The 25,030-nt window shown below is 45.2% G+C and overlaps 1 non-coding gene and 1 pseudogene across 1 annotated transcript; both read left to right on the forward strand.

The window, feature by feature from the left end:
- Positions 1-12,104: 12,104 nt before the first annotated feature.
- Positions 12,105-12,692, forward strand: LOC144331434 (POTE ankyrin domain family member H pseudogene; annotated as a pseudogene).
- Positions 12,693-23,529: 10,837 nt separating this feature from the next.
- On the forward strand, positions 23,530-23,636 carry LOC114670180 (U6 spliceosomal RNA). Its single transcript, XR_003719664.1, has one exon. It is a non-coding gene; the product is annotated as a U6 spliceosomal RNA (small nuclear RNA).
- Positions 23,637-25,030: the final 1,394 nt, after the last annotated feature.

Raw genomic sequence — 25,030 nt, forward strand, 5'->3', positions numbered from 1 at the left:
TAGACTATATCGTCACATCAGAGACAACTCACTGAATTCTTAGTGACTCTGTAAGGGAGGTATTCCACTGGAGGGACCAAGGCCCAGAAGTTAAATAATTTACTCAGGAGCATGCAGGTAGTAGGTCTCCACATCTGAGGTTAAAACGCCTTCTTGTTCCCTGTGCCATGTGAATATATGATTTCCACAAACAGGAGTGGCCTGTGTAGTCACACTCGGGATGGCTGTGAGAAAATGGACACTATTTTTCCCACCCAGACTCCCCGGCAGTGTGTGTCCAATACCTTCTCCAGCATCTTTGGATACATGACTTTGTTTTTTGTTATTTTTATTTTTTAACTTTTATTGTTTTTTTTTGAGACAGAGTCCTGCTCTGTCGCCCAGGCTGGAGTGCAGTGGCTGGATCTCAGCTCACTGCAAGCTCCGCCTCCCGGGTTCACGCCATTCTCCTGCCTCAGCGTGCCGAGTAGCTGGGACTACAGGCGCCGCCACCATGCCCGGCTAATTTTTTGTATTTTTAATAGAAACGAGGTTTTACCGTGTTAGCTAGGATGGTCTTGATCTCCTGACCTCGAGATCCGCCCGCCTCAGCCTCCCACAGTGCTGGGATTACAGGCGTGAGCCACCATGCTGGCCAGTTATTTTTGTTTTAAAAAATCATTTTAGTTCCTGAATTGCCTCCCTCTCCTCTGGGCTAGCTTTTCTGGCTGCCTCCCCTGTTGCAGACCCTGGCTGTGTGGTGATCGTGTTTGCTGGTTACAGTTATTTCTGGCTGCCTCCCATGTTGCAGACCCTGGCTGTGTGGTGATGGTGTTTGCCGGTTACAGTTAAGTTGGGGGAGCCACACCCTGGAAGCTCTGTCTCTTGCTTTTGTTTGTTTAGAGAAGAATCTTCTGATGTTTTGCCTGGAGACCATGTTTCTGGAGGGGTTGGGCTGAGGTGGTGTCATCCACACACAGACTTTCTGGCCTATTCTATCTTCTCTGGGGCTGGCCTTCCTGCTTCCTCTGGCCCCTAGGGGTTTTGTTTTGTTTTGTTTTGTTCTTTTGAGAGGAGTCTCGCTCTGTTGCCAGGCTGGAGTGCAATGGCACGATCTCAGCTCACTGCAACCTCTGACTCCAGGGTTCAAGCGATTCTCCTGCCTCAGTTTCCTGAGTAGCTGGGATTACAGGCGCACGTCGTCATGCCCAGCTAATTTTTGTATTGTTAGTAGAGACAGGGTTTCACCATGTTGGCCAGGATGGTCTCAGTCCCTTGACCTCGTGATCCGCCTGCCTGGGCCTCCTAAAGTGCTGGGATTACAGGCGTGAGCCACCGCGCCCAGCCCCCTAGGGTTTGTTTTTTAACTTACTTTTGTGAATAGATTATACATAGCTCGAAAATTAACAACAAAAAGATACATTCAGTAAAAGGTCTTTCATCTGCCCAGTACCACTGATAGTGGTTTATCCTTAATGGGTTTCTTTATGCATTGTAAGCTAGTACAAGATGATTTTTCTTTCTTTTTTACACGAAAGTAGTATACGATATACAACAGTGGTGCTTGAATCAATCTCAGTATGATTTTACACTACTAAGTTTTTGAGCCCCCAAAGAGCTTTTAAAATGTGAATCAGCTGGGCGCGGTGGCTCACACCTGTAATCCCAGCACTTTGGGAGACCAAGGCGGGCAGATCACGAGGTCAGGAGATTGAGACCATCCTGGCTAACATGGTGAAACCCCATCTCTACTAAAAATACAAAAAAGTAGCCAGGCATAGTGGTGGGCGCCTGTAGTCCCAGCTACTCGGGAAGCTGAGGCAGGAGAATGGCAGGAACCCGGGAGGCGGAACTTGCAATGAGCCGAGATTGCACCACTGCACTCCAGCCTGGGCAACAGAGCAAGACTCCATCTCAAAAAAAAAAAAAAAAGTGATTTATATCAATATTATATTAGAAAATAAAATTGAGATTTACAAAATGATAAACCCATTGTATAGTGATATTTATTTTTATTTAATTTTTTTTGTGTGTGTGTGTGAGAAAGAGTCTCTATCTGTCACCCAGGGTGAAGTGCAGTGGTGTGATCTTGGCTTACTGTATCCTCTGCCCCCCAGGTTCAAGCAATTCTCCTGCCTCAGCCTCCTGAGTAGCTGGGATTACAAGCACCCACCACCACGCCTGGCTAATTTTGTATTTTTTTTATTAGAGACAGGGATTCCTCATGTTGGCCAGGCTGGTCTCAAACTTCTGACCTCAGGTGATCTGCCTGCCTTGGTCTTCCAAAGTGTTGGGATTATAGGCATGAGCCACCCAGAGTGACTTTTTTTTTGAGGCAGTTTCACTCTTGTTGCCCAGGCTGGAGGGCAATGGCGTGATCTGGGCTCACTGCAACCTCCGCCTCCCAGGCTCAAGCGATTCTCCTGCCTCAGCCTCCCGAGTAGCTGGGATTACAGGCGCCTGCCCCCATGCCAGGCTAATTTTTTTTTTGTTTGTTTAGTAGAGATGGCATTTCATCATGTTGGCCAGGCTGGTCTCGAACTCCTGACCTCAGGTGATCTGCCCGCCTCGGCCTCCCAAATCGCTGGGATCACAGGCGTGAGCCACTGCACCCGGCCTATAGCGACATTTTAAAAGAACGTAGAAAACTTATTCTTCAAAACAGAATCAGTGAAGCATGACATTGTTTTCACATCACAATTTTCTTTAGTGCCATGCTTAGTAGAAGACAGCTGGATTTTCATCTTTGCATTCCAACTGTCGTGACGCTTTTTGGTTGGGATATATGAAGGATGTACATCCTTATACTGTTGTGTAGTTGGAAAGGGAGCACCTAGCGGACCCCGTAAAAGGATCCTGGGCAGTCTCAGGGTCCTTGGGTCAGACCTTAAAAACTTCTCTGTATGTTGTTCTGTGCCTTAATTGTTCACTTAACATACCTGATATTTCCATATCAGCACTTAAAGAACCTGTTTATTCGTTTTATTTGTCCCATAATTTATCCAATACCATTTTGACTTTTTCTATAGCTAACAATGCTAGGATGTACCAGTTACTCCTGGTTGGGGGCCCCTCAGTGTGGTGTGGAACTAGTCGGTGACTAAAGGTTCCTGCAGTGCAGCTCACAGCTCACCTCCAGGATCACCAGGACGTAGAAGCGGAAGTCAGCGCTGTACACACGAGGTTAACACGAGGTCAGCTGCTGTAGTAAGCCACCCCAAATCAGCAGCTGAATGCAGAAAAAGCTCTATTTCTTGTCTCGTCTTTTTCTTTTTTTGAGACAGCGTTTCTCTCTTGTTGCCCAGGCTGGAGTGCAATGGTGGGATCTCGGCTCACCGCAACCTCCACCTCACAGGTTCAAGTGATTCTCCTGCCTTAGCCTCCTGGGTAGCTGGGATTACAGGCATGCACCACCACGCCCAGCTAACTTTGTATTTTAAGTTGAGACAGGATTTCACATGTTGGTCAGGCTGGTCTTAAACTCCCAACCTCAGGTGATCCGCCCGCCTCGGCCTCCTAAAGTGCTGGGATTACAGGCTTGAGCCACCGCACCTGACCGAAAAGCTCTATTTCTTGTTCAAGTCGCAGTCCATTGTGGGTTCAAAAGGGATGAGAGTCCTCTGCTCCAGGCTGTTGTTCAGGGACCAAAGCTGCTTTTCTCTCTTTGCCTTGGAATCCGCTGTGGGAACTTACACAACCTGCTGGAAGAAAAGACAGTGAAGGCGGGGCACGGTGGCTCACGCCTGTAATCCCAGAACTTTGGGAGGCTGAGGCGGGCAGATCATGAGGTCAGGAGATCGAGACCATCCTGGCTAACACAGTGAAACCCCGTCTCTACTAAAAAATGCAAAAAATTAGCCTGGTGTGCTGACAGACACCTGTAGTTCCAGCTACTCGGGAGGCTGAGGCAGGAGAATGGCATGAACCTGGGAGGCAGAGCTGGCAGTGAGCCGAGATAGCACCACTGCACTCCAGCCTGGGCAACAGAGCAAGACTCTGTCTCAAAAAAAAAAAAAAAAAAAAAAAAGACAGTGAAGACACACCATCCTCAGCTCTGGAGTGGTGCTCCCCTTCCAGTGGTGAGAGCTAATCATGTGGCCTGGACTCAGTGCTTGAAGTCTGGGAGGTGTTGTCTGAGCTCAGGAAGAAATGGCCCTCGCCTCAGCTGCTGATAAATGCAACAGGCCATAGTTAATGACAGATCATGATTGTCAAGTATCGTCAATGCTCGGTGGAAGCTGGGTTTATACTAACTTTCCTTTGCAGAGTTTTTACTGATTCATAAAGCCAGTGGTTGCATATTACAAGCAGATCGTTAGTTCACACAACACAAATGTCATTTGGTCACGGATATTTTTGTTGCTGTTCGATCGTTTCTTTCCCTACTTATCAACTGGTGTGGATGGACCTAGAGAAGATGTTCACCCTTTCCAGCAAGGAATATAGTTCCTTCATCCGTTTGTCCTTTATTAAATAAAATTCATGCTGAGGACGACGCGTTATTGCCCCTGGTTGTCCTGCTGCCCCTTCCTGTGAGCAGCCTGTAAGTTCCTGCCCGATGCCGAGTGCCTGTCCGTGTCATCTTGCCCACCAGAGGAACAGAGTCCAAGCCTCACGGGTGGTGTGCCGTGCCTGGGGGAAGGGGGCGTGAGTGTGTCATGTTTGAGCAGGTGCTTTAGGAAGCAGAGGGGGCTTCTGCAGCCTTCTCATCCTTTTCCCCACTGCAGGAGCTGCTCCCTCCCCTGTGGTCCCAGATAGGACTCATGGGGCAGAGCCTTCACAGCTGCCCCTCAGGGGCTCCATGTCACGGAAGGCAGGGGGAGCATTGTTTGCCGTACAGCAAAGCTGACCAGGATGAGCTGCCACTGGGTGCTGTGCCAGGTGAGGGGGCACAGCAGTCAGCGAGACCATACTTGGAGAGGGGGCAGTGGGAGCACTGCCCAGGCCTCACCAGAGTGACGGGTCCGGATAACAGCCCACTATGTGGGGTCCAGCTTACACCACACCACGTGGGGTCCAGATTACACCCCACCATGTGGGGGTCCAGATTACACCCCACTATGTGGGGTCCAGACTACACCACACCACATGAGTGACGGGTCCGGATTACACCCCACTATGTGGGGTCCAGATTACACCACATGGGGCCCCAGATTCAGAGCTTGCCCTCTGAGCCTTTTCATCTCTGTGAATGACGGGAGGGGAGGGATGACGCCAAGCCCACAGGGCTGGTAGAGGAGTAAGTGGCCTGAGTGTGTGGGAAGGCCGAGCGCAGTGCTGGGCACACTGAGTCCTCTGTAGGTTTGACCCTTCCTCTGCTCCTTTTTTCCTGAGCTTCTCTTCTGTTATTTGTAAAACTGGGTGACAGTTGGTGTCTCCATAGCCCTCAAAGATGAGACCATTCCCTTCTTGTTCTCATGGCCAAGGAAGGCCCTGCCACGCCTGAGCTTTGCAGGTGGGAAAGGCTTCCTCTGCCCCTCCAGGGAGTGTAAACATGGAGTCTTGGCATTTCTGTATTCCCAGGACCCTTTATTGGTCTTTGCATAATGCCCCACTTTTACTCTTCTTGCAGAACTTTCTCCCTTCAACCACTAACCTAAGCTGGTGGACGCGGGGATAACGAGGCACGGTGGCAGTGATGTCTGGCCTGAGCCATCACCGGGCATTTACCAGCTGTGTGCTGTGGGGGGCAGCTCTGCATTTCCCCTTTTGTTTACGACAGGTGCAGTAGGAGCACCCTGGAAGACTGTGATGGGCATTCGCTGAGCCAGCACAGACGGGAGGCACGGAGAGTGGTGCTGGGAACCTTTGTAACTACTGACAATACGTGTTTCTCATGAGGCAGGCTTACAGATGAGGCGACAGATGTGATGTGCCAGCCCTGAGGCACCTGGACAGGTCTGAGGTCCTGCTTGGCTTGGTGGTTGGCTCTGGGACCTGTGGGACCCCAGCAGGCAGGGAGCAGGCAGTGTGGGCTGGGCTGGGGCAGAGGCTACCCTGGCACCTTGCTCTCATTTTACCTGGTATTGGGGGCACAAGTTGGCCACCTTGCCAAGGTCTTGGGAATCCTGAGGACTAAACTCCAGTGGCCAGGAGCAGGTTAGAAATGCATTTTCCTGGGACTTAAAGCCACAACGTCCTGAGGGAGTCTGGGATGGCCCGAGTCTGCATTTCCGCCTGCCCTCAGGTGATTCTGTAAAGCCTTGACTCCCCTGGTCCTGGCCTCCAAGCCCCGCCCTTTCTGAGACCTCTGCCTTCCTCTCTCCTCTCCCTCCCTGCTCACCTAACTGACCTCCGCTGAGCTGCTGGACAGGTGTCCCCTCCTCTAGGAGGCCTCCTAGCCTTCCCTCCAGCTCAGCACAATGCTGAGAGAAGCGACACTGGACAGTATGGCCTCCTCCCCTCCTGTGGTGTGACTGAGCCCAGGGACAGTCACTGGCCAGTGGGAGGAAGGAAGGGGCCCAGCACTGGCTTTGCATGGCTCTCTGGGCATGCCTCTGCCTGGGAACTGGGAAACAGGTCAGAGGCAACTCCTCCTGGGCCCCAGGGGAGCTGGCAGCTCCACCAGACCCTCCACTGCTGTGTCATCAGAATGGCAGTTCTCAAACAGGGTCATCTCCAAAGGGCAGTGAGCTAGGTGCTCCTGTGCAGCACCCCAGGCAGGCCCTGCCCCGTTCTTTCACTAACCTGTCAGAGGCCAGGTGAGCAGCTTGTGTGTTCCTGGCTCAGTGCCTGGGCAGGTGTGCCCAGCAGGGCCCATTCTCAGGAGCTGTCTTGCCTGCCTGGTGCAGACAAACCCAGGCTGTGACCTGCTCAACAGATGTGCAGCAGGGAGCATGTGCACATGTGCAGATGTGACCTTAGGGAGGTCTCTGGGGCTGCACTGATCTCAAAAGGATATCACTTCTGTGGGCACGGACGTGGATAGTGTGGGAACATGGCCTTTCCAGCCTCGGTGGCCTCCTCTATAAGGAAGGTATAGTAATAACAGTACCACCCGGTAGGCACCCAGTAGGAGCGCAGACATCCCTTCATTCCTTTCTCAGACCAATGGCTTGGTCCCGGACCAGCAGCACAGCAGCCTCCGGGAACCTCTTGGAAATGCAGATTCTCCAGCAATTCCGAGTTTTCCAGCAGTTTCCCGAGTCAGGGACAGCACTCAGGGTGATGCCACTGCAGGTTCAAGTTTGAGGACCACTGGTCTAGAATGGACTTGCTCTCTCCCCTTCCTCCTTCCTCTCTCCCCCTTCCTGCACTCCTGCTGGCCGGCACTTCCTCCATGCAACTGCTGGTTTCTGAGGGCCGCCACCAGGTGTCAGGGCAGCCCCAGGAATGTTCCGGCTGTCCCACCTTCCCTGCCAGCCTGGCCTCTGCTGCCTCAGGAGGTGTCCTGAGAAGGGAAGCGGCTTCCCGAGCTTCTCACAGGATGAATGTTTCCCTGTGCTTTTCTAACTGCTCAGGGTGAGTCATCTGGGCCTGAAGGCGGTGAAGGTGGCAGATATGTCAGCATCCTGTGTGGTGGGGACAGGGACAACCCCACAGCACCTAGTGGTATGTTGTGAGATTTAGGGGGCACACCCAACTCCTCCTGTACTACTCCCCTAAGTCCTAAGTCCTCACTCTCTTATTCTGCCCTAGGAGGCTTCTCCAACCACCCTGCTCTGTGCCCCATTGTGACTCTGGCCAGGGCCTCAGACCCTCCACCCAGTCCAGTCCTCGCAGTGGGCCTCCCAGGCCTGTCCTGCTGTGCCAATGCTGAGGCCGACTTTGGGCTACTGGTCCAGGCCCTGCCCAGTCCTGTGACTACACGTCCCTAACCGCCACCACAGGCTTGGTGGGCCACAAACCTCCTCCTGAACACAGCCCACAGCCCACGGCTTTGCCCACGGTCCCCTCCCAGCTTGCCCGCTCCAGCTCCCCTGAGTTCAAAGCCAGCCCACACCTTCCCACGCGCTGGACACCCTCCCCGGCGCTGGTGCAGGAGGCTGAGTAGGGCAGGCAAGGTCTCTGCCTGCAGCCACACCAACCCAGCGGCTACCGTCCCAGCAGGGCTGGGCAGAGCATCGGGAGGACTGCCCGGGTCCGGAAGGGCATATGCTGGATTCCAGGCGAGGAGCTGCTGTGCTAGGCCCCCAGGCGTGCTCAGGTGGGAGTGGCTATGGGCCATGGGCTGCGGGGGCAGCTAACAAAACAATGCCATTAAAAATGGGCAAAGGACAGAAATAGAGACATACAAATGGCTAAGATGTATATGAGAAAATGCTCAACATCATTGATCAGGGAAATGCAAATCAAAACCACAGCGAGATATTATCTCACCTCACTTAGAATGGGTATTATTAATAAAACAAAAAATAACAGATGCTGATGAGAATGCAGAGAAATGGAAACTCTGCTACACTGTCAGTAGGAATGCAAATCAGTACAAGCATGATGGAAACAGTATAGAGAATTCTAAAAACACCGAGAGCTATTGTATGGTCCAGCAATCTCACTGGGCGGGGAGTGGGGGTGTGTGGGGGAGGGGTATTCTTCCAAAGGAAAAAGTTCAGTGTAACAAAGGGTAACTTGCATGCTTGTGTTTATCACAGCATTATTCACAATAGCAAAGATACAGAGTCAATGCAAGTATTCATCAACTGATGAATGGATAAGTAAGATGTACTAAATATACACAGTAGAATACTATTTGGCATAACAAATAATGAAATCATGTCATTTTCAGAAATAAGGGTAGATCTGGAAGTCATTGAGTAAAATAAGCCAGGCACAGAAGGACAAATACCGCAGGTTCTCACTCACATGTAGGAGCTAAAAAAAAGCTTGATCTCATGGACCCAGAGAATGCGATGTTTGTACCAGAGGCTGGGAAGACGGGGTGTGGAAGGGAGAATGAAGAGAAGTTGGCTATTGGGTACAGACCGCAGTTAGAAGAAATAAGCTGTAATGTTTGACAGCAGACTATGGTGACTAAATAACAATATTATGTGTAAATATTCAAAGTAACCAGAATACACATTTTATGCATGTAACAAGCATTTGTATTAAGGAAGGAGACCACTACTACTCCTGCTGCCCTCCTCCCCCCACCTTGCCTAGTTCAAAGACAGGAGAAAAGAGAGAGAGAAACAAAAGTAAGATAAATAGCCAGACAACCTTGGCACCACCACCCAGTCCTAGGAGTTAAACAAAGTAATAATAATAACATCAACCCCTGGCCTAAACTACTTGTGTTATCTGTAAATTCCAGACACTGTATGAAAAAAGCATTGTAAAACTTTTTGTTCTGTTAGCTGATGCATGTAGCCCCCAGTCACATTTCCCATGCTTGCTCGATTTATCACGACCCTTTCACGTGGACCCCTTAGAGTTGTAAGCCCTAAAAAGGGCTAGTAATTTCTTTTTTGGGGAGCTTGGCTCTTAAGAAGCGAGTCTGCTGACGCTCCTGGCCGAATAAAAAAACCTCTTCCTTCTTTAATCCGGTGTCTGAGGAGTTTCGTCTGCGGCTCGTCCTGCTACAGTATGTACCCTACAAAGAGCTAAAATATTATGCGTCAATAAGATGGAGAGGTTATGCCCCAGCCTCGAGAGAGGGGCTCCTTGGATCCGCACAGCACATCCTGCCCACCTGCATCCTCTGCCCCACTGTGCTGGTCATATCTGGGCCTTCATGCTCCGGTCCCCAAGGCAGGTGGTGCTGATTCAGGTGGCCACACTGTGGATCTGGCTGTTGGTGGCCCAGAGGGTGGGTGCTAGAAGCTTCCTGCTCTTCTTCTTCCACTGGGACCAGGTGGAGCCAGGCAGTGACAGGGTACCACCCTCTTGACCAGATCCTGGAACACAGGAGTGTCACCTGGCCCCTCCTCATCCCAACTTAGTGCCCAAAGTACCCCTGGGCCCGGCATGGCTGGGCTGGAACTCGGGGATGCAGCTCAAGCCTTGTGGCATCTCTGGGTTCTCTGTCCACTGAGGGTGCCCTGGGACCCAAAGCTGCCGGGAAGAGATTGGCTTATCCTCATGCCTGGCACCCCAGACTGTCCTTCCTGGTCCAACGCCCTGGTCACATTCCCCAGGGCAGCTTAGGGCTTTGTTTAGGGATTTACCGTAGTCAGGTGCCTAATAAGTGCTGAGACCTGCAAGGCCATGTGGGCAGATGGGAGGTGCTCTTCGGTGAGCACCCCCAGCAGCCAGCAGGGCAGTCCCCCACCCAGGCGTCTCGTGCTCCGCTTGTTTGACTGTTAACAGCACTTCATGTCAGGGACAGCACCTCCCGTCCCTCCTGTCAGGAAGGACACAGACAGCAGGTGCCTGGGGGCAAGGCATTTGCCAGGTAACTCAGGCTGCGAGTGCTGGAGCCGGGATTTGAACCCGGATCATGGCACTCTGTATGGGGCAATGGAAGATATGGGGATGTCCATGCAGGAAGGAAGGACAGCCCGGTCCCACTGAGCCCAACTGGAGGAAACTGCTCAGCCTGCAGCTGGGGGGAGAGACCAGGAGGTCAGGCTTCCCCTTGCTTCCTGGTTCGGGATCACAGAGGGACAAGGAAATTTAGTGTGTGTGTCTTTTTTCCTTTTGTTTCATTCAAAATTTAGTTTATTATCAAGCAAGAGGAGCTTATGCAGCAGGAGGGTTGAGGTGCCACTGCCCTGGTCCAGCTCAGACGCCAGCACCAGGGAGGCGGGAACAGTGTCCTGTACCCAGTATCTGCACAGGGGGGTGACTTTCTGCATCTCCCCATCCGTGGGAGGTGCTCCTCCAAGCCTCCTCTTGCCAGTCTGGACACAGCAGCCTGCACCTTGACCCTATTGCATGCCAGTGGAGCAGAGCCCCCCAGGCCAGAAGCCCCACAGCTGTTGGCTCTCTCTTGGACACCAGGCAGGGGGCACCGGGGCAGGAGGTGGCCGCGATCCTGTGACCGCAAGTGCCCCCTCGCTGATGGCCTCGTGTTCTGTGTGCCGACCAAAGAGGAGCAAGTGTGGAAGGCACCTCAGGCAGGCACTGGGCTCGGTGGGCGTCTTGTGCTCCGCGATTTTGAGGCCATTTGCAGCCAGCTCCCTCAGCCCGAGTTCCGAGCTGCAGCCGCTGCCATGCACAACAGCACGGCCAGGAGTGTCTTGGGGGCTTTCTTCATAGGAGGCTCTCAGCATCCTCAGGTTCCAGGCGCTCAGGCCCAGTCCTGCTTCAAGAGGCTTTTTTCCCCCATCAGAGGGTTCTCAATGGCCTGAAAGCTCCGCTGACTCCGGGGAAGTTTGCTGGGAACACAAGGCTGTCAGTGACATTCGTGGCGCCAAGACTTAACCATGCGGGTTGCACGGATCCGCCACTGTCTGTGCCACGTGCACTGGCGCCACCTGAGATGCACGCGCACGCCGCACGCGCACGCCGCACGCGCACGCCGCACGCGCACGCCGCACGCGCACGCCGCACGCGCACGCCGCACGCGCACGCCGCACGCGCACGCCGCACGCGCACGCCGCACGCGCGAAACGGTTTGGCTGACCTGTAACGGTTTGGCTGGCCTGTAACGGCTTGCACGCGCACGCCACACGCGCTTAACAGCTTGGCTGGTTTGTAACGGCTTGCACACGCACGCCGCACGCGCGTAACTGGCTGACCTGTAGCGGTTTGCACGCGCACGCCACACGCCTAACGGCTTGGCTGGTTTGTAACGGCTTGTACACGCACGCCACACGCGCGAAACTGGTAACTGGCTGGCCTGTAACGGCTTGCACGCGCACGGCACACGCGCATAGCGGCTTGGCTTGGCTTTGCGTTCTTTGCTTGGCTTGGCGTGGGTCGCTTGGCCTTCTGTTCCTCCTCGGACCTCCTTGGATTGACGTTTTCTCCTTTGGGTTGACCTTTCCTCCCTAGTTCCTTTGCTGGGCTTGACCTTTTCTCTGCTGGGTTTGGCATTCCTTTGGGTGGGCTGGGTGTTTTATTGGGGGGGTTGGCCCTTCCTGGGGTGGGCGTGGGTTTTCCCTGGGTGGGGTGGGCTGGGCTCCCCTGCTGGGGTTGGCAGGTTTTGGCCGGGATTGATCTTTCTCTTCAAACAGATCGGAAACCCGCAGTTACCTGCTAGTTGGTGAAACTGGTTGGTAGACGGGATCTGCTGTTAAAAGCAGATGGTGGCTGAAGTCGGTTCCATGCCGGCTGCGTCCTCTGTGAAGAAGCCATTTGGTTTCAGGAGGAAGATGGGCAAGTGGGGCTGCCACTGCCTCCCCTGCTGCAGGGGGAGCGGAAAGAGCAACCTGGGCGCTTCTGCAGACCAGGACGACTCCGCTAGGAAGACACTCAGGAGCAAGATGGCCAAGTGGTGCTGCCACTGCCTCCCCTGCTGCAGGGAGAGAAGGAAGAGCAACGTGGGCGCTTCTGGAGACCAGGACGACTCTGCTATGAAGACACTCAGGAGCAAGATGGCCAAGTGGTGCTGCCACTGCCTCCCCTGCCGCAGGGGGAGCGGCAAGAGCAACCTGGGCGCTTCTGGAGACCAGGATGACTCCGCTGTGAAGACAGTCAGGAGCAGCAAGAGCAACGTAGGCGCTTGGGAAGAATACGACGATAGTGCCTTCATGGAGCCGAGGTACCACGTCCGTCGAGAAGATCTGGACAAGCTCCACAGAGCTGCCTGGTGGGGTAAAGTCCCCAGAAAGGATCTCATCATCATGCTCAGGGACACTGACGTGAACAAGACGGACAAGCAAAAGAGGTAACCGGGCCTGGGCTGGGAGGAGGAGGGACGTGGGGGGATGATGGGGACATACCCTCCTGGTGGGGGAGGAGGGGGACCTGGCTTTCTTGGCTCAGCAGGCCCCACACCACCCTGGGTGTGGAAACCTCAGCGAGGTCAGAGGTCAGGGCACAGGTCCCTTCCTGAGCCGCAACACAAAACAAAACTTGAGCTGATTTCCAATCCAATTATAATTTCCCTCACAGAACACTAATAGATTGTTTTAAAGTGATTTAACTCGAAAAATTAAGTTGATGCAGCGGATTATTTTTAATGTACACATTTTAAAGCAATGTTCTATGTATTATAGAAAAGTGTATATTGAGAACTAAGAATGAAGCCCCATAACATATCAACTTCAAGGCTAAATATTCTTCAAATAAAATCCAGTATGGATTTTTTATCAATGTACCCTATGTAAATATGTTCTTTACTGAGGAACCTTAGAAGGAAACTGAAATGGCAAGAAGGTTTGTGTGCTTGAAAAGGAAGATTGAATTTTCTGAAGATGTGAGATTTTTCTGTTTATCACTTTTACCTAAGCCAAATAAAAATAGGAAAGTTTTAGAGTTTTTACACATGCTGTCTTTTCTTATTGTGATAAATTATTTTTTTGTAACAGAATGGAAAAAGACTTGCTTTTCCAGATATCAAAATGTGCATGTGCTATTTCCACAAATTGTTTACTAACAGCCGAAAAGATCAATGAGTAGAACAGAATAGGAAATCCAGAAATACCCAAATATATGTAAGAATTTAGCACTTGATAATGGTGATATTTTGTATTATTTTAAAAAGGTGGATTGTTCATAATTCATTTTTGGAGAAAACTAGCTAGATTTTTATGTCACAAAAATAAGAGTGTAGATTAAAAATTTTAAATATACAAAAGGAGAAACATACCAGAAGAAAACACAAATGCCTATTTATATATGCAGATATATATATATATTTATTTATTTATTTATTTATTTTTTTTTTTTTTTTTGACAGAGTCTCACTCTGTTGGCCAGGCTGGAGTGTAGTGGTGTGATCTTGGCTCACTGCAATCTCTGCCTGTTAGGTTCAAGCAATTCTCTGCTTCAGCCTACTAAGTAGCTGGGATTAAAGGCGCCTGCCACCATGCCTGGCTAATTTTTTTTTTATTTTTAGTAGAGATGGGGTTTCACCATCTTGACCAGGCTGGTCTTGAATTTCTGTCCTTGTGATCCATGCACCTTGGCCTCCCAAAGTGCTGGGATTACAGGCGTGAGTCACTGTGCCCGGCCTATATATGCAGATGTAATAATAAAATAAGCATTCTAAAATTGGGCATAGTACTTTTTAGCGTATCTACCGGTGACCTACGTACGTAGGAAAACAGTGTTCCTGGTAGGAGAAGGAATTTAAGTTAGAGGAATGAAATACTGTTTTCTACTTAAGTTAGAAGAGGAGTGAAAGGCCGGGTGCAGTGGTTCATGCCTGTTATCCCAGCACTTTAGGAGGCTGAGGCAGGCGGATCACAAAGTCAGGAGTTTGAGAGCAGCTTGGCCGGTGTGGTGAAACCCCATCTCTACTAAAAATACAGAAAATTAGCTGGGCATGGTGGCATGCACCTGTAATCCCAGCTACTCAGGAGGCTGAGGCAAGAGAATTGCTTGAACCAGGGAGGTGGAGGTTGCAGTGAGTCGAGATCACGCCACTATACTCCAGCCTGGGCGATGGAGTGAGAGTCCATCTCAAAAAAAAAAAAAAAAAAGGAATGAAATACTGTTTTTTATCCACAAAGTTTGTGAGGATGAAGAACAGTGGTGCATATATAGTTGTTCAAAGTTTAAGTTGCTGCAGCTTTTCAAACACACACTTTAGTGGTAAGAACCACATTTTTTAAATGTATATGCTTTTTACTGATCAATTCCATTATGCTGAAATATCTTTACGAAACAGATACATCTGTTTTTCTTAGTATTGCTTAAAACAGCAGTGTATTTAGAAGAATTCATAGATTTTATGAACAAATTTCAGTGCATCCATAGGATGGAATAATAAGTAACTATTGAGGGCATCAGTAGATACAGAGATATGTTGACATGCAAAGATGTACTTTGCTATATCAAGTGAGAAAAAAATCAGTTTGTTACACATATACACAAATATAATCTGCTCTTGTGTTAGCTGAAAATATGTAGAAAATATAATCAAACTTATTTCTGGGGATTTGTAAGTGAAGTTTTTTCCTTTCTCTTATCTGTGATTTCTGCAATGAACATCTGAAGTTTAGTTAAGGTTCATTAGTAATGAAATAATCCTTGGGAAGAGAAGGAATATGCTGCTTGCATAGATACAACTAATTTCTCACATTCTATTATTTATTTTTATTTCTGTGGATGGCTGTCTTCTGTGAACTTTTATCCTCTTCAGAAGTAGAGAAATTCTGTTTACCTGTTCCTGTAGATTTTATTGTATATACATTTTATTATATAATTATCTTTTCATTATATATAGGTTAACATGTGTAAAAAGTGTGATTCATTTTAGTTGAGTTATGTACTTATGAAAATTAAAATAGCAAATATAAATGATTATTACTGTTGCAAATGTATTCTCCTACTCTACAGCAGTTTCCTTTAAAAATATTGAACTCCCAAGCTGCGTTTATCCATTCTTTCAGTCCATTTAGTCATCAGACATAAGCCAGACACCTATTATGTGGCAGGCGTATTCTACTATCTCAGGATCCTTCCATCTTTGAAAACTTCATGTTTACCTGCTGGGCATGAGCAAGCTGAGAGATTTAAAGTTGGAGCATTAGGACTTAATCTCAATTGAAGCTTTTCCTCCCTCCTTTCAAACAAAAACATTTCTGAAGGTAGAAAATAGTAAAAGATAACCTTTAATTGCCTTTTTGAACTTTTATAAGTCTTGAATAAAGACTGTTTTAGTTGTTTTAAGAACTAAAATGTGGTAGATAAACAGCAGGGACTACTATGCAGCCATAAAAGAAAGAACGAGAGCATGTCCTTTGCAGGGACAGGATGGTGTTGAAAGCCATTATTCTCAGCAAACTAACATAGGAAGAGAAAACCAAATACTGCGTGTTCTTACTTATAGGTGGGAGCTAAATGATAACACACAGATACCTAGAGGGAAGGAACATGCACTGGGGCCTATCGGAGGTGGAGGGTGGGAGGAGGGAAAGAAGCAGGAAATAGAGTGAGCGGGTACTGGGCTTAACGCCTGGGTAATGAAATCATCTGTCCAACCAACCCCCTTGGCGCACGTTTACCTGTGTAACAAACCGGCACATCTGCACCTGTACTCCTGAATGTAAACGTTGAAAAAAGCTCCACAAATAGTTTCATAAATCCATTTTAAAAAGAGGAAATTTATAACAGTCTTAAATCCTAATAGGAAAGATTGGAAATATCTGATGTACATACATTGTATAAATCTAAGTATTGAAAAAAATGAGCCCATGGTGTTTATTTGAATTTCCAGGTTTTCTTTGGCTTAAAGTTTTTTGAAAACCAAAGTAAGAATTAGTTTATTTTAGAAATTTTTGTTTTCACCTCAGCCCTCTTATTCCATAGTTTTTTTAAGAACTAAAATTTATCTAAATGCTGGTCATCTGACTGGAACTGCCCCAGGCCTGTTATAACATATTCTACTTAATGTAAGGCACCAGGGGTTATATGATGCCCCATTATTTTATGTCTCAATAAGAGAATTATTTAAATGCCGCCAATTATAGTAAATCATGAATTATAAGTGGTATTTCAGTGGAGACAACATGGAGACGATGATCATCTTAGAATCACTGAAATACAACGTTACCTGTAGTCTTTAAAACATACCTGAGAATGTAGGTATAATTGTATCATCTCACTTAATTCAAATGTCTTTAGGGTATTAGTAGAAATTATAATATCTAACAATTATTGAGCTGTTCTTTGTGTTAGGAACTATTCTATATCTTTTGCGTAGAGTCTCATTTAAGCATTACAGTGGTTTCCTGTGAGAAAGCTACTATTTTCATTCCCATTTTATTGATGAGGAAACTGAGACACCAAAAGGCTAAGCAACAGCTGGGAAGTGACAGAGTTTCAAGTAGGGTTCCAGTCCCAGCTGAATGTCATCCAAGGGCTGTGCTGTTTCTATTCAAATAGGCTGCTCTTTCATTAATACAGCGAGTAATGAGAGGTAATAAATAGTGTGCTTTCTTCATGGGAAAAGTAAATGTTTGTTTTGAAGGCAGAGTAACAGCAGGCTATTCAGTGTTTGTAATTACACGAATCATTGATGTGCCTGTAGCTAGTGCACTAACAATTTCCTAAAAAGTCTTCTCACTCTCCTAGGACTGCTCTACATCTGGCCTCTGCCAATGGGAATTCAGAAGTAGTAAAACTCCTGCTGGACAGACAATGTCAACTTAATGTCCTTGACAACAAAAACAGGACAGCTCTGACAAAGGTATGCAGTAGCCGACTATATCAGTGTGAGATGGGTTTGATTTCAATACATAGCACAAAAATGAGTTTTCTCCTTTAAATGTAACTAGTTGGTGAAAGCTGTGGAATGTTACTTTGAATTCCTAGCATTTATAATTTGTTTTTGGTCTAACACTGACAGGCTGTACAATGCCAAGAAGATGAATGTGCATTAATGTTGCTAGAACATGGCACTGATCCAAATATTCCAGATGAGTATGGAAATACTGCTCTACACTATGCTATCTACAATGAAGATAAATTAATGGCCAAAGCACTGCTTTTACATGGTGCTGCGATTGAATCAAAAAACAAGGTATAGATCTACCAGTTTTCTTTTCAAAATACTGAAATGCATTCATTTTAACAGTGACCTGTGTAAGGGCCAGTTTTCCATATTTGGAAGCTCAAGCATAACCTGAATGAAAATATTTTGAAATGACTTAATTATCTAAGATTTTATTTTAAATATTGTTACTTTCAAAGAAGCATTTGAGGGTACAGTTTTTTTTAATGCACTTGTGGTAAATACTTTTTTGAAAACACTGAATTGGTAAAAGGTAATACTTATTATTTTTCAATTTTTCCCTCCTAGGTTTTTTTTTTTTTTCCCTAATGAATGTAAAATTGCAAAATTTGCCCTGAAATAGGTTTTACATGAAAACTCCAAGAACACTTAAACATGTTTCAGTGAATAGAAATCCTGCTGCTTTGGCAAGTTCCTAAAAAACAGTAATAGATATGAGGTGATGCACCTCTCAGTGGCAAGGCTTAAGATATTTCTGATTGCTCATGAGGCAGAAGTGGAAAGGGAAAAAGAGCAATCAGAAATATCAAGGCCAGTCTGGAAATTAGGTAATAGAGGGAAAAGACCATAAAGAGGTTGTGTGCATATGCGTGTGTGTGTCTGTGTGTGTGTGTGTGTATGTGTGTCTGTGTATTGTTCATTTATTTCTTTCCTTTGTATGGTGAGACAAGGTTCAGTTTTAGAGAATGACAGTTTTCATTTTGGGAGAGGGAGTTAGTGAGTTGTGAACTGCCTAGAGATCAATTTTAGGAGGCCTCTGAAGAACCAGATTGGCAGTAAATAGGTGGTCATGTAATGGGAAACCCTTGAGCAGAGGGAATAACAAGTAATTAACTGACTTAGTACCCTATTCTGGTAGAAATGGCCAGTTAGAGTCTCAACTCTGCTTTCAAATCTAGCATGTCTGGATGGGAAGGTGGGAGATAAGGAGCTTTAAGTAACAAGATCAAGTTGGATTTTGAGTTTACTAGACCTTGTTCTTCTCTTACCGGGGAAAATTATGTGGTGTTTTCAGCAAATGAGTCTGTCTCCTACTCTTTCCTCTTTTTGGCCAAATCTTCAAATGAGAAAGAGAATTGGTCACGTGGGTGAGAAATGAGACTGAATTAACTGTCTGTTGTACTAGCTTCCAGCTAGAAATTTGCATCCCAGTAACCTCAGGAAAATTTTTAAATAATCAGTAAGTCTAGGCTTTTTCCTGAAGATTTTGATAGAGTAAGTCCAGTAAAGCCTAGATATGTATGTTTAAAAATGTTTCCTTGTAGCCAGGCATGGTGGTGCATGGCTGTAGTCCCAGCTGCTAGGGAGGCTGAGGGGGGAGGATTGCTTGAGCTCAGGAGTTCGAGTCTAGCCTGGTTAACATAATGAGACCCTGTCTCTAACATCAACAATAACAACAACAACAATTTTCTCAAAATCTGGATACACACCTGCTTAAGAACGACTGAATACATAAATGTAATATGTAAATTCTTATATCTCAGAAACTTAAGATATCTGTAGAAGAGTTGGAGTTGGATATGTGCTGATTTCTTTAAATCTTTCCTATCCAATTACATTAATCTGACTTTTTTTTTTTTTTTTTTTTGGAGATGTGGTCTCACTCTGTTTCCCAGTCTGGAGTGCAGTGGTGCAATCACAGCTCACTGCAGCCCTGACCTTCCTAAGCTCAGATGGTCTTCCAACCTCAGTTTTTGTATTTCTCTATTTTTTTTTTTTAGTAGAGATGAGGTTTTTGCCATGTTTCTCAGGTTGGTCTTAAACTCCTGGGTTCAAGTGATTCACCTGCCTCAGCCTCCCAAGATGCTAGGATTACGGGTGTGAGCCACCATTCCTGGTCTAGTCTGACTTTTATCTCTGTGGTGAGACATTAAAATGAATATATATATATATATATATATATATATATATATATATATATATATTTTTTTTTTTTTTTTTTTTTTTTTTTTTTGAGACGGAGTCTCGCTCTGCCGCCCAGGCTGGAGTGCAGTGGCCGGATCTCAGCTCACTGCAAGCCCCGCCTCCCGCGTTCACGCCATTCTCCTGCCTCAGCCTCCCGAGTAGCTGGGACTACAGGCGCCCGCCACCTCGCCCGGCTAGTTTTTTGTATTTTTTAGTAGAGACGGGGTTTCACCGTGTCAGCCAGGATGGTCTCGATCTCCTGACCTCGTGATCCGCCCGTCTCAGCCTCCCAAAGTGCTGGGATTACAGGCTTGAGCCACCGCGCCCGGCCTAAAATGAATATTATTGGCTTAATATTCATCAGCTTACAGAGTAATACCCTTTCCTTCCTACCATCAGTTATTCACTGCCATTCAGAAGGTCTTTAGAAATGTGCAGTGAGTAGTCTTTGAGTCAGTAGAGGATGATCCTCTCGGGATTTTGTGTCTCTTTGTTATCATTCAAGTACTTAGGTCAGTAAGTCATTGTTAAGAGCAGCGTTTTCTCAATTAGAATTGTAGCAAATTGTAAACTTTTTTTTTGTCAATTGAAGCTGTATTATGGACTATCCAGTGTGTCTCATAAGTATGTAGAGCTTTGGCATAATCAACATGGCAGTTTTAAACACTAGAAACCATAGAGTTATTAAGAATACAGATACGAATTCTGTTAATTTAGTTTCAGTAGTCCTATGAACTGATTATCTATTAACAATCTGGAAAAATTAAATACAGATAGATTTTAAATAAATGTTGGGAAATTTTTTCAAATGGGCAGTATGAGTATTAATAGCAATTTTTATTGCATGTTGGAGCTTGAACTTTTGGTAAAACATGTGAAACTAAAGAAATATTTTACATGCAAATTATTGCTTTATACACAACAATTTTTCTTAGGGTGGAGGATATAGAGATAAAAGATACAGCCCCTGCCCTCAAGAAGCTCTTTGTTTAGATGGGAAAAATATTATCATCCAATAAGCTTGCCAAATGCTGGGTTAGAAGCAAAGAGTCTTGGAAGCAGTGAATGTTGAAAGTGAGTTTTTGAGATGATCAGAGTTGATGTGGTGAGGCAGAGAGGGGTGTTTCCAAGGGAGGGAGCAGCACGTGGGAAAGCACAGAAGATTGAGAAGAAAGCAGCTACATTTTACTTACTTTGTATGCGTGTAAGTCCGTAGGATCTTATATAAAGTTTCCGCTTCAGTTGAGGAATGTGTACTTTTTTGAATTACATTCGTTTTTGCTTTATATTGTTTTACAGCATGACCTCACACCGCTGTTACTTGGCGTACATGAACAAAAACAGCAAGTGGTGAAATTTTTAATCAAGAAAAAAGCTAATTTAAATGCATTTGATAGATATGGAAGGTATAGTTATTTCTTTCAATCTGTGTGTTGTTAACTAGATTGATAGCAGTTACTCAAGTCATAAATGTTAAATTAATAAGATTAATGTATACTTATTGGGACAGTGATCAGTATCAACACAAATCAGTCAGGTAGAAAAACAATTATTTGGACTGGGCAACATAAAGAACAGTTTTTGTAGGATTCATCTTCTCTTATTGTATTGACTGATGTTCTTTGTTGTATGATGTTTTGGTTACATGATCTTATGTTAGCTAGAGGGATTTCGTATTAATTTTATGAAGTGTGAACTTTAACTTTCAGTTTACTTTATGACTCAGTATTGAACTTCTTAACCCTTTCTACCAGTTTTTAACCTCTGTGTCTTACATGCTTTTCCACTAAATATGCTATATTAAACATAAGTAGGGGTTGAAAATTCTTTTGTCTTTTCAATGACTCTGCTTTAAGTTGCTTTCTTTGAAGAATATTAATGTTAGCTTATCCCTACATGACAATTAATTGCTATTCCCACATACTGTGGGTTCAACAGCTTTCTTCCTTTTTTATTTCCAGTGTATTTTGATGTTTTTATTTTTAATTGGTATGGAAAGAGGGAGTGAAGATAGTTTTAAGTGGATACACTTTTCCTTACATGAAGGCAAGCTGTAGGTGGGTGATAAAGAGAAAAGAGCTAGGCTTTGGATTCACACAAGACGGAATTTAATTCCTAGCTTTCTTACCTGCTAGGTGTGTGACCTTGGGAATGTTACTTACCACCAAATATATTGTCATATATGAAAAGCAGGAGAATATATGCTTCAAAGTTGACTGTGCATAAGTAAGAGAGATATATATGGCACTTAATTCAGTGCCTAGTACATGCTTATTGGCATCATTAACTGACACTCCTGTGACTACTATTCTTACTATTATTATTATTACTGCTTTCAGCATGCAGAGAGCTCTTGTTTATGTTACCCTCTAGCTAATTTTCTATTACAGCGTATCAGTCTAGGGAAGCTGTGATGAAATCTTCACTTAAATCTTTGTCCACTTCAGATAAGTGGCCCTAACATTGTTTCTTGCCCATCAAAGGACTTTAGATTAGTAGCTTCTACTATGCAATGCCCCAGTGAGATAAGAGGTTTCCTTTTTGTACCTTTCTTTTAACCTTGGTGTTATTTTACAAAGATGAACACTTGAGCACCCAAGATGCTATGTCTTTTGGTGCATGTAAATGTTTGATTTTGCACGGAGAGACAAGATGTTAAATTGGTAAAATATATCAAATTAGCTTTAAAAATAACTTTATTGCAGTTCCTAAGGGAGAAATTATCTCTGTCATTTTAGAACCGCTCTCATACTTGCTGTATGTTGTGGATCAGCAAGTCTAGTCAGCCTTCTACTTGAGCAAAATATTGATGTATCTTCTCAAGATCTATCTGGACAGACGGCCAGAGAGTATGCTGTTTCTAGTCATCATAATGTGTAAGTGTTTACATTAAAAGGGGAGTTAATGCTAAATTGAGGTTTAAAATAATTATAACAATTGCGTCTTACGTATCAGGTGAGATGTCATAGTTCGGTTCAGGTAGTTTTAGAATGGCAGTGAGTTAGTACCCTGCATCAGCCAGAAATCAGAAAAAAAGCAAGACAAGTTAGAAGTACCAGTGGGTGGAGGATTCTTTATCTCAGGACTTTTAAGACCTTTATCCTTAGAGATCCCAACATTGTTAATTTCATCCAAGTATAACACCTATGCATGGGATAAAAAATGGTGTCACATCTTTGATTTTTCTGATTAGTTATTTGGGTCTTGAAATGTCCAGTTTAGCAGAAAGTCTTGTACTGTCCTCTGGGGACTATCTCCTACATACTCCATGAATTTTTCAGGAACCGAAGGGGTTCACTAAATCCAAGGAAGACAGTCCCTTTTATCAAGTCAGAAGGAGGAGGCAAAAAAGGACATTCCAGTCATTCTGTTGTTTCCATTGTTTCTGTGGCTGCATTGTTGCCACTCAAACTGGTCCTGCTGCCTGGTAATGGTTGACCTTTGACACCAAGATGCCCTTACTGATTCAGATCCCTCAAGCCTTCCTGGCAATTCATGCGGTGACTTTGAAGTTACAGCGTATTTTAGTTCCCATACCTATGCTTATATTCTCAGCCATTGTTCCCAAAGCACCAGCACCCTGCTCTGGCTGCTGGGCATCCTGACTTTATCCGCAGACAAAGTGAGCAGATTGACCCTTTTCCCCATATTCAGAACCTAATGTGGAACTCACATCTTAGCCAAGAATTAGCTGAGACCTTCATGGTCAGAGATCCTTTGAGGCAGTTGTTGGTCTTTTCTCTAGCAGATATCAGGTGGGCTTGTTCTGAAGGGTCAGAGGGGTTCAAATAACGTGGGAGAAAGAGATCAGTGTTTGTTACTTCTTCTTTGCTACCAGATCTGTGCTGTGAGGCACCTTTATATCCTGTATAGAACCTTAGGCAGGAGAAAGTCCTATATGAACCTTCCCCTAGCAGGGACTCCCAGTTGTGGTTGGCCCCTTGAGTGATCTGTTTTACATGATAATGAAAATCGTCCAAGCTACTCCTATCTCTAGCTCAAGATTTTAAAATGTTTTGAAATTCTACCTCACAGGAAGCCATTGAAGAGAATTCTCAGAATCTCTTCAATGGTTAGTTGGACTTAACAGAGCCAAGCCTCGTCCATGACTCATCACTAATCAAGTGTAAAAGTAGGGCTTTGTGCTTGCTTCGGCGGCACATATCCTAAAATTAGAACAATACAGAGAAAATTAGCGTGGCTTCTGCATAAGGAGGCAGCACAAATTTTTGAAGCATTCCATATTCTGTGCAGTCACTGGAAGGTCATTTGACTATTTGCTGACTAGCTGTAAGGAAACACTGTGAAGCAAAGCAAAAGATGGGTGCCACCAAAATACTGAAATTGTGATTTGCGCTGCAAAAATAGTCATGTAAGATAGTCTATGAGATGACTTAGAGCTGAATAACATGTTCGGTGCAAAATTATATTGTTAGCATGTATGTCGAAAACTAGAAAATGTCAACTTGCAACTTCTTCATGGAAACTAAAAAAAATAAGAGTTTTGGTCTCCCCTGCCAGCTGGCATTGAACATCAATATAAAGCGTTATCCTAACAAACATCTGGCTCAGAGTTGGAGTCTGTAGAGAAGGATCATTGGTCCAAGCCAAGTCTTAACATCCATTAGTTTTTCTGCCCTTGGTGTGATTGGTCAACTCCATAATAGTGGACAATCACATTAGCTACTTTAATGAGATATTTATGAATAAATTTAGTTGCAAACTATGACATAGTTGAGATGCCCTGAATTATAAGCCATAAGGAGTAGGACAACTGAAAAGCAAAATTAGGACTTAATAACATTTTCTGAAAACTACATTTGCGTATTAGAACCTACGAACAAAATACACATTGGGTTTTATTTGGGATTCCAAGATAATTTTAGTCATAAAATTTAGGAACAGATTATTCCATTGCTTTACTATTTCTCTGAGCATTTAAAAAATATCTTGTTAAATCTTTATAACAACCTAGTGAAATATGAAATAAGGCAGCAAAGTCCTCACTTTGTTGAAGAGGGCATTGAGCCTAAGAGAAGCAAATTGTCCAAGAACAAATAGCTGTTCATTATGGAGCTAGGACTTATGCAGAGCTGAGATGCTTTCTATTATGTCATGATAATGTAAGCTAATTTACTGGGTCACAATGCCCTTGATTTCTGAGCATTTCACCTTACATTGTTTTCTTCTTTAATTAGAAGCTTAAAGAGAAGTTTGTAGAATGTACTCACAAGTGAATGGGATAATACTGTTAAGTTCTGATATTATGATATTAGAAATACTCTAAGAATTTTACATTTGGTAAGTATTTTTTATATCAGTATTAAAATAGTAATTTGGTTTATTGCATTTTATACATAGAATTTGCCAGTTATTTTCTGACTACAAAGAAAAACGGATGCTAAAAATCTCTTCTGAAAATAGCAATCCAGGTAAGACTTGTGATAGTGAATTACTTTAGGTCAGTTGTCCCCAACCTTTTTGGCACCAGGGATTGGTTTTGTAGAAGACAATCTTTCCATGGGCTGAGGGAAGGTGGGAGTGGTTTCAGGATTATTCAATCATGTGACTTTATTGTGCTAGTTTATATTATTATTACATTGTAATATATAATGAAATAATTATACAACTTAGCATCATGTA

This window comes from Macaca mulatta, chromosome 9 (assembly GCF_049350105.2).
Source record: "Macaca mulatta isolate MMU2019108-1 chromosome 9, T2T-MMU8v2.0, whole genome shotgun sequence".
Lineage (NCBI taxonomy): Eukaryota > Metazoa > Chordata > Mammalia > Primates > Cercopithecidae > Macaca > Macaca mulatta.